Below are 10,803 nucleotides of genomic sequence, written 5' to 3'. Positions count from 1 at the left end.
ACAAAAGTAAATTGAAACCACTGTTGACTGTAGTTTCAGGGAATTGAAAGGTTTCTGGTGATGTTTGATATCATAGATCGAATTGTGTCCCTCCCAATTACATGCAAATTTGGCTGGGTCGGATGCTTAGTAATTTGACAGTTGTATAATGACTCCTAGGATGTGGTTTGACATGATCAACCAACCAGTTTTAAGGGGATTTGGGTGGAATGCAGCATCCTTACTTAGGTCTTATATATAGGCTGAGAGTTGCCCAGATATGTGACCTATGTTTTAATCTTAGATAAAAGGAGAGGAAAATTGCTGAAAAATACAAAGAAAGAAGATCTCAAAGTAGAGCATGTCTTTTGGAACTAAAGTTCCTGTGTTGAGAACCTTCTAGATGTAGGGAAATACCGATGCTGAGATCCATAGGAATCCAAGGAACAGTTGTCTCACATATATGGAAATGAAGCAAAGAAGATCCTCTAGAGTCAACACGGAGATAATTTCCCCCTAAAGATGTTGCTTTGACTGTGGTATACTTGCCTCCTCTTCTACGAGATAATGAAAAATTGAAGTTTGCTAATGACATCCATTTGTGGTATTTATGGTATTTCTGTTGTAGCAGCACTAGATAACTAAGACACTTGCAAACAAAGCTTTTTGTTACAAAAGAATGGAGAGAAAATGAAAAGGGAAGTTGAGGACAGGGTGGTGAGTTAATCTGAATTATCCTGTGGTTTACTTGCTGAAAGAACCTGTGCCTTGATGTAGATAATCAACTGAAGTTGAACCTTCTATGTCTTGGAAAAGGAACATGAGAGAAAATGTTTCCATTTTGAATGTGAACCAGCCATGGGAAGGTGACACATAGAAAGTGAGTGATGACCGTGTAGGGAAAATGGTACATATTATTTCTTAGTAATTAAATTGTGATGATTGAACAAGTAAAATGTTATGTCACTTTAATTATTATATTTAATCTTAGCACCTGTTTTTATTATATTTTTCGTATTTTTTAAATTTCATTCATTTATTATTGCACCTTTTCTTTCCTCCGCCCCCTACTCCCTCTTCCACTGTGCTACGCACCTCTTGTTCCAGATTGTTGTCATACATGTAATACCTAATCATATATTCCTTTTGGACCATTCTTCCCCTCATCTATTCCAATGCAGTGTTTATTATCTATCCACTCTTTTCCAATTATTCCCAAACCCCCATATCAGTCCTATTTTATAATAGCAGTGTTATGCACCTTTTGTCCTTTTGTGACTACAATTATTTCACTCAGCATAATGTCCTCTACGATCACCCATGTTGTGTAATGTTGTATTAGTTAATTATTTTTCAGTGCTGTAAAAATTCCGTTATGTGATATACCATAGTTTTCTATCCATTCATTTGTTGATGGACACTTGAGTTGCTTCCGTCTCTTTGCTGTTGTGGATAACACAGCAGTAACCATGAATGTGCATACATGTGGTTGAGTCATGTCTCTGATTTCTTGAGAGTATATTCCTAGTAATGGAATTGCTGGATTAAATAGTACTTTTCTTTCCAGCTTTTACAGAAAGTGACAGACCACCCTCCATAGTGGTTGTACCATTTTACATTCCCACCAGCAGTGTGTGAGAGTTTCAGTCTCTCCACAACGTTGCCAGCATCTGTTGTTTGCTAATCTGTTGAAGTTTTCTGTTTTGACTGTATTTTAAAAGGAGCCCTAGTGGTGAAGTGTATGACATACTGCGATGTTAACGGAACACTTAAGTTTCAAATCCACCAGTTGCTATTAGGGAGAAGGGTGCCAAATTTGTCTCCTAATGTTAAGATTTACAGCTTTGGAAACCTGATGGAGTGTCTCCATGCGTCAGAATCAACTCCATGACCGTGAGTTTGATTTTGAAGACTTTTTGTTATTTTTCATCTGATTTCAACCATTTATTTCCACCCTTGTCACTTTTTCTCTTCTCAGATGTTTTATATATGTGTGTACACACCCATAATTTAAAAATGCTCCCTTCATTTTAAGGAGACATTTTTGGATTGATAACCCTCACTGTGGTTAATGATGAAAAACATTTTTAAAAACTCTGTTACTGAGTTGGTGGATGTCTCAGAGTGAGGCAGCTAGATAAATGTAAAATTAATGAGAAGCCTAACACTTCAAAATTTAGTTTGCACTCATAAATAGAGAAAAGCAATTCATGTTTATGAAAGAATTTAATGGATTAAGGTTTTATCGTTTAGGTGTTTTTAACAAATGGTAGAAAGCTTACAAAGAGGAATGCACTCATTATTTCTACTTGTTGTTTTATGCTTTATTTGAATTAGACTGTAGTTATATTCCAATTTTGAAGTAAAAATGACTGCAGGTTACATCTTACCCCAAGAACATTGCTGAACTGCCATTTAGAATATAAACTAAAAATATAGCTTACAATTTACAAACATCTATGAACAATTCGTGACACAGAATGGGCTCAATATATATTTATAAAATTAAACCAGATATAAGATATCTTACTGTTGACTGACCAAGACCAAAGTGAATTCATTTCTGTAACAATCTGAATAGATGAATACACATATATACACACACATATTTGCTTATATACATGTACATACAGAGAGAAACATATATTGATATAAGCATACTTACACATGTATGTATGCATGTATGAAAAAATATTTTAGTTTCTTACTTGAAACTCATTTGAATTCATAGAAATATAGTTCCGAAGACCCAGACTTACAGAATACGTCAAACTTTATGTCTGTGTGACAGACCAGCAGGGGTAGGGTAAGCCACGAACCCAGCTGTCTGGATAGAGCAAGCCAAAAAGCCCATTGTCTCTGCTGGAAATCACTGTTACACAGCTCAGCTTTAGGGCGTGTGTCTTTGATGGCAGCAGGTTCAGGGCATGAAAGATGGACTGTGAAGGTGCAGAAACACAAATTAACCTTGGGAGAATGAATATGGGCGCTGAATGCAAAAGTCAGCAGAAGGTTTGCTTAAACAGTTCGGCAACAGCACAGGGTGCTAATTAGTTATAGCATAAAAACAGGGTCATCAGTTTTTGCTTTTCCTTTTGTGGGATTATCTTTTGGTAAATGTTTAATATCAAACTCAAGGTTATTTCCTGGTTTCTATTTTTTCTATTTCATGAGGTATTTTCACATTTGATCCATGGGATATACCTTTTCTTTCAGTTATTATAATTTTAAGGAAAAGCACAGTGGTAATGCTTACTTTTCTTTCATAGAAACAGTAAATAAGAAATTAAGGCTTTGAAATAGATAACTAGTAAAATGTGTTGGAGGATCTAAGGGGGCTGGGGAGCAGAAGGGTGAGAATGGGCAGTGGTTGGTAATCATAGGGTCTCGCAATATTATGGGTGGAGGCAGAGATGAGTTAAGAAAATGGGAAAGATCTGGTTTGAAAACTAATGTATATGAACTTTGTAAGCAAACCAGTATAAAATAAACATTTTACAAATTAAAAAAAGGCCCGGATGTTCTGGGATGATTTATAACTATTAACTATATTTAGAAACCACCTCCAATTTGTTAGGCAATGTGTGGTGGATATAAATGCGCTTTAACACTTCTGAAATACGTTAACTATAGCTAAACATACCAGATAACATTTCAGCTAGGGTAATATCGTTTTAGTATTGCATTCTTAGATTATCTTGCTTCTGTAGTAAAAATGAAAATGAAAGCTCTTCCCTACAATCAATTGCAGAAATTATTCTGCAGCCAACAAGAATTAGAGAATCCTTAAGCATTTTGGTTTATTGCTAAGCAGTTTATTTCTTATGGATAATTAAGATGTCATGTTTGCTTCTAAGAAGGCCTGGCATTTTCATTTCCATTTTATTTCTAAAATTTATTTCTTTACAACATAAATTCGACAATTTCTTCATGGATGACTTGGGTACCGTCTGATAGCATCGTCTAACTTATCTCCAAGCACTGCAAAGTTTTCTGATGCCTGCGTTCTTTATCTTTTTTCCTCCGTCATTTTTATTTGAATTTTTCTGGCAAAACAAGCAAGTCAATAATATCTGCCACACCAGGAAAGTTAGACAAGATTCAAATGATGAAACTTCCCTGGCAGAGTGTCGTGGAGCCTTCTTTGACTTGGCAGTGTAAGGATTTGGCAGCTCCAGGGCGAGATGTCTCTGTTGCCCACTCTGGTTGAGATCCCTGGGCAACTCTCAAAATCGCAGCAAGGAAGCATGCGTGCCCTGGGAGAATGGCGTCACTAGCAGTCAGCTCAGTTGGCAAGCACCTAAATCCTGCTGCCAGCAGCGTACCGCACCCTCAAGCTTACTGCTCATTCACTGGATTTATATAATACACATGATATAGAATAGGGGGAGGCAACTTTTAATTTTCCTACAAATATTCACGCATCATTCAATGCCAATCTAATTCCGTGTCTTTGAGTGTTTATTACTTCCATGCAAATTATAATAGCTGTAAGAGTAAATTCAATATCATGTAAAATCAAATCCTTTTCTTGTTCCAGGATAAATATTAGCAAGTATTTGACACATTCAAAGTTTGTGCTCTCAATTCCAGATTTTTCATTCAAGGTCAAGCAGAATGTATTAAAAATAGGCAACAAAATTTTGAGGCAAATTGAATTTACCCCTCCATCCATCCTTTGCATTCTCATTTCTGCCAAATTCAAACTTTGTTTTGTGTTTTCAGTTTTCACAAATAACCTGAATAAATTCTTATTGTAAAGAACACTATTCTTAGAGAGATATTGAGTACATTTCTGGTGTTCTCACTCTTTAAAATTCTTCCTTCATCATCCTCTATATTTCTCCACATTCTTACCCAGAGAAGGTAACCATTTCCCACAGTTAGGTATCTAATGCCATCATAACATATTTTCAGGTGATAGAAATGTTCTAATCTGCACTACAATATATAAAATTTGAAATGTAATTAGTACAATTGGATTCTTTTTTTTAAAAAAAAAACTTTCCTTAAATTTAATTACTTCTCATTTACATCTTTAGAGCTTCAAACCCAAAAGGCATGTGATTGGAGGTCACCAGCCATCTTTAAAAGAAGGATGGGCAATCCCTCCCTTACCCCCAGGAGATTAACTGACTCTGAAAACCTACCACAGGGTGAGGATGGGTCAGTTCAGACTCTGTGGTACACAACATAAGAGCTCTATATGGTTTTGGAAGAAGAGTCATAAATAAGCTCTGGTGTGCAGATGAAACAACCTTACTTACTGAAAGTGAGGAAGACTTGAAACACTTGGTGCAGAAGATAAAACACTGCAGCCTTCAATATGGACCGCATCTCAATGTCAAGAACACACAATTTCCCACCACTGAACCAATACGCAACATTATGATAGAGGCAGAAAAGACGGAAACTTCAACTTCATCTTACACTGGGTATCAGAAGTCAAGAGATCAGAAGATGTGTTGTAACGAAAAAGTCTGCAGTTACTGAAAAACAATGAAGTTGGTTTGTGGACTAAGATGTGCTTAATTTCGTTCATAGATTTACAATCACCTGCTAGCCCTCGGAGAGCAAGACAATGAGTAAGGAAGACAGAAGAAAAACTCATGCTTTTGGACTGTGGTGTTGGAGAAGAGTACTGAATATCCCAAGCACTGCCAAAAGAGTAAATTGATGTAAAACAGAGAAGGTCAAATCAAGGTACTTTTTGGAGGCAAGAATTGTGAAGCTTCATCTCTCATACTTTGGGCATGTTGTTGGGAGAGGCTATTCCTTGGAGAAGGACATCATGCTTGCAGAGGTGTGGGGATGGTGACGAAGAGGAAGACCTTCCACCAGGTGGATTGACACAGTGACTTAAGCAATGAGTTTAAGTGTGTCAGAGATTCAGGTTTGTTGTTCATAGGGTTGCTATGAGCCATACTTGACGGCACTTAACAACAACAACAATAAGATGGCTAATACTATAAATTTGAAGATCATAGGACTGTATCTTTGACTTTTAGTAATTCTGGTTGCATAGTGTATAAAATATTTGGGTGAAAACTGAAAAGAAAGTTTGTTGGTTCAAATCCATCAGTTTGTCTACTAAAGGAAGATAGGCAATCTCCTTCCATAATGACTTAAAGGCCTGCGAACTCAATAAAGACTCACTATGAGTCAGAATTGACTACATGCCAGTGGCAGCAAGTCAAGGTTATTACAATAAACTCATATCCAGACTTGTTTTCTTCTCATGGACATGAGATTTTTGTAGACTTCATCATATTGGTGTAACCAATTCTTCAATGGTCATTTCACTACAATATAATTCTAAACATAATCACATGATAGCCAGTGGAATGGCTGATAGTGTAATGGACTCAAGCCAGCTGGAAAGCTGATGGTTCTAAACCCAGCAGCTCCACGAAACAGAGATTAACAATCAGCTCCTGTAGTGATTACAGCCTTGGAAATTCACCATCACAGGTTTTTCTGTGAGTAGAAAATCGAGTCCATGGAACTTAACACAACAACAAAAACATCACCACCTTAGGTTCAGTTTGGTTTACCTGTTCAAAAATATCTCCTGCCATTCTTTGCCTGTCTTAATCTACTTAATCTGCTAGTCTACTAAATTTACTAGTCCCACTGAAATCTGTTCAGCATTATCGTTGCATAAAAATCTTGATTGACAGATGAATAATGGTTGTGCATACAGTCCACTGGCCAGGATTGAACTTAAGTCTCTTGCATGGAAAGTAAGAATTCTGTCACTGAACCACCAATGTCACTGCAGCCTTATATCATGTTGTCTTTTCCTGAAACAGTCTATGGTGTCAGTGAAGGTGGGGAAAAGAATCAGGAGCAAGTAATTCTACGATATTGTAAATTTTACAAGGGCAAGAATTAGTTTGTTGCTCAAGAATAACAAACATTTAGAGGAGTGCCTAACAGAAAGCTCAAAAGATATTTGTAGATGGAATAAATAACCAAATTATACTTTCATTTTTTTCCACTGTTACCCATTTGAGCTTTCCTAAAGAGCTTATATCTGTCTAGCAATTACAGTTTTTGTAAATTCATAAAACATAGAATTAAAAACAGTAACAACTTCCCAAATCTGCCCACTCCTTCTCTAAAGCAAGGAAAGTGGCTGCTTTAGAACAAAAACATATAAATAAACAAAATTCCTAAATATCAGCTCACTGGAATATAACTGTAAGCAATACTCACCTAAATGGCCTGGCTTGTCATGTAGAACTCCACTAGACCCAGCACATCTTCTTTTATTTCATTTTAGCATGCTCTCATTTTAATATAATCAGAAGATGTATTTAAAACTCATTTTCTACTCATTAGTAAGCACTCACTAAAATGCTTTGTTTACTGTTAAACACAGTATTTTCCAATGTAGAGCACAACCCTTGTGTTAGCCTAAGTCCAATGGCCCTATTAATATTAATTTCTGGATAACTTTGCTCAATCTCAAAAATCAGTTTTCTATCTACAGGATTGTGTTCATATCCAAACCAATTTGTGTTAATTTCGGAAATCAAATTTCAAGGGACATCATGTCAAAACCATTAACGAAACACGTAATATGAAACAGCTATTGTATTCTGTTCTTATTCACACCCCTGAATTGAGTAATACTATTAAGTAAAATAAATTTTATCCAATATCATTTCAGCTCATTACTAACTTACTGTTCTTTATTTCATTACTCACTCCTCAAGGTCGCTGAATATACTGTCTCAACATTTTTTTGTTCCGTTTTGATTAGATGGCCACTTTTACAAGTAGGCATTTAACCTCTTTCAAAGGTCTATCCTTTTCATAAAAGACTCAGTATTTTGTCCAGCCAGATTCATAACAGTATAAATTGAATAGTTAAACTAACATGTACATCATTCAATTAAAAGTTCTCAGTCAACTTTGTCAATAGCTTAATTTTGTGACGATGATTATTTTATTTTTTAGTTTCAAGTATTTTCCAGCTGTCATTTAAATTTTCCTCTCCTATTAGGCATTTAGGCCTTTTTTGTTTCTTTTTTTTTTTTTTAACATCTGAGTTAACAAAGTTAACAAAGGCTTTCATTTTTATTTTATTTGTTGAGGACGCTGTTTTTGTTAAAACTCTAACTTGATAACATAAATGTATACCTTAGCATTAATGGTTTTTTACTACTAAAAATGTCCATTCCAATGTGTGAAGAAAGCATGTTCTCTTGTCTTCACTGTCTATCTCCAGTAATGATTTTCCTTTGTTGGAATCCCCAGGTTAGGCACTCACAAACCTGTCTTGATGCTTTCCTATTTTGTTTATGCTTGTCATTTTTAAAAAGAAGCTACAGACATTTTAATTATAACATTGCTAATAACAGTCTCATTCATTAGTGAAGATTAACATCCTTCCTCAGTACTCAATGGCTATTATTTTTTAATTACCTCAAATGTGCCTTGTACCAAAGTTTCTCATTAGGAAATATTCATATTTTCCTTATCATGGGTTTGCAGTTCATTAAGGACTCACTAATGCTGCTTATAAGTCTGCTTTTAGTTTGCAAATGTTATAGAAGCTGAGATTGGGCAGAGAAATCTTATTATTTTGTAGCCAGATATCATTTATGGGACTTTAAAAACCATGTTATTTAATCCTGGTACTTAGTGTTACTTAGAAATCCTTTGAGTTTCTAGAGAAAAATTTTCCTGCTTCTATTTTTCTCAAGTGGCCTTAATATCAATTAAATGAGTCTTTTATTAATAGAGGAAAGTAGGTGAATATGAAGTGTCCTATTAGATTCCAAGGGAGCTTTGGTGACCTAGTGGTAAAGAGTTGTGTTGCCAGCCCTAAGATACCTGGTTCAAATACAGCAGTTGCTCCATGAGAGTAAGATGGACAATTTCCTTTTAAAGCCTCTGAAAACCCTCTAGAGTATTATCTGTGTGTTGGTTATGAGTCAGCAGCATGCAACAATAACTTTAGGCTCCAAGAGAAGCCAAAAATTAATCTATGATATAATTTTGTATCTCATTTTCTACCCATAAATACAATATAAAGACTACCTCCAACATTCAGCCCTCACGTGTGTAGGGTTCTTTCCAATTTGGATTTTCTCATTGAAAAGTGAAGCAAAGTTGTTTCTAAAGATAATAGAGGTTTCTTGGAGTCAAATGATGACAACTACTACTACCACTACCAAATATAATAAATATATGCCCTAGGATATATTAAAAAATGTACAAAAAGGTAAGTTAGCAAAAATTCCCTGAAATCATATAATACAGGCATTACTTTTGAATATCATGATATAATCCTAGGATTATCTTAAACTTTTGTATCCATTCATTTAGACATTTATTCAATAAACTCCACACACTCCGTATTATTGCATTTATTCTTACATATAGAAGCCCTATGCTGGGTTTCAACATTTATGGGAGACCGTCAGTCTTTCTCTTTTAGAGTGGCTGGTGAAGTAGAATCCTGATCTTTTGGTTAGTTGACCAATACTTTGCAAACTAAGCCACCAATAATCTGGTTCTTGACCTACTGTGGAGATTATAATGAAAATACAAGAAAATATCTTTTTCATGGTGTTAATTGGTAAGAAAGTGAGCTGCAATCCCAAAGGCATGCTCTTCGATCCACCAGCTGCTATACAAACGCAGATTGGGCTATCGCTTCCCCTGTGATTAACTGCCTCTGAAAACCCGCTCACAGGGTAAACTGTGGGTCATACCTGACTCAACAACAACAGCTCTAGTGAGGGAAATTTTAAACAAACAACAAAACTTCAGGTAAGTGTAAGGAAAATAAAGCATCCTGGCTCCAAATAAGAAAGTAGAAATTATGCCGAATTTTTAATGGAGAAAGTGGTATATTTGGGATCGGTTAAGCTGATGCTCTAGCAATTTTTTTTAAATATTTTAAGCAGCAGAAAACAAAGAAGTAGAAAGGTAGTTACTTCAGGAGCAGCTACTACCTGTATAGTGAAGGAGGACCATAGAAGAAGTTGATGTGATCAGAATCCATAGTATTGAGATTGTAATTCAGAAGAGGAAACACCTTAGCTTCTACTTGAGTTGATGTGGTCAGAATCCACAGTATCGAGATTGTAATTCAGAAAAGGAAACACCTTAGCTTCTACTAGTGTTTCAGGAGTTTGGAGGAGGCAATGTATGAGCTAAGGTAAGGCATCTGAGCAGAGGTACTGCGAGTGGTTCTACTATGAACCACTGAGAAGATGAAATGAAGCTGATTCTGAGAGAGCTGAAAGAGACTGGAGACTGGATTCAAACTCCAGAACAAGAATTGTTGAAGCCAGGCGCAAGTTATGTTAATTGGTCATTCTTCCTAGAACTGCTCCCTGGGGTTTTCTTAATTGTTGCAGCATCTGATTGTCCAATTTCTGTCTTTATTTTTTAAATATTTTTTCCCCATTCATTATTGCACATTTTCCTTCCAATTTCTTATATTCTATGATTTCTGCAGAAGCAAATGGCCAGGCCTTTCCTTCCATGACACTGCTGGATGTGTTTGAACAGCCAACCTATAGATTAGCTTCTGGCCTCTCAGAAAGATACAAATTTCTTTCTTCACCTCTCTCCTTTACAAGTGTTTCCGAGTTCCCTTTTTTTAGCAGAACCCAACCAAAAGCCAACCGACAGACATAGTTTACAAAGTTCTCTCTCCAAATTTATAGAAGAAAGGAGGGGAGAAGAGATTCTGGGTTAAGAGACCACAGCTTAATAACCGTGATACTTAACTTGAGTCCGTGTATGAGGAATTACTCATATAGATAATATATTTAGATTTTACATATATTTATATTTTTA

This window comes from Elephantulus edwardii, unplaced genomic scaffold, assembly GCF_000299155.1.
Source record: "Elephantulus edwardii isolate Elephantulus edwardi_28Jun2011 unplaced genomic scaffold, EleEdw1.0 scaffold00022, whole genome shotgun sequence".
Classification (NCBI taxonomy): Eukaryota; Metazoa; Chordata; class Mammalia; order Macroscelidea; family Macroscelididae; genus Elephantulus; species Elephantulus edwardii.
The sequence above is the reverse complement of the archived record's forward strand: the minus strand, read 5'-3'. Positions refer to the sequence as shown.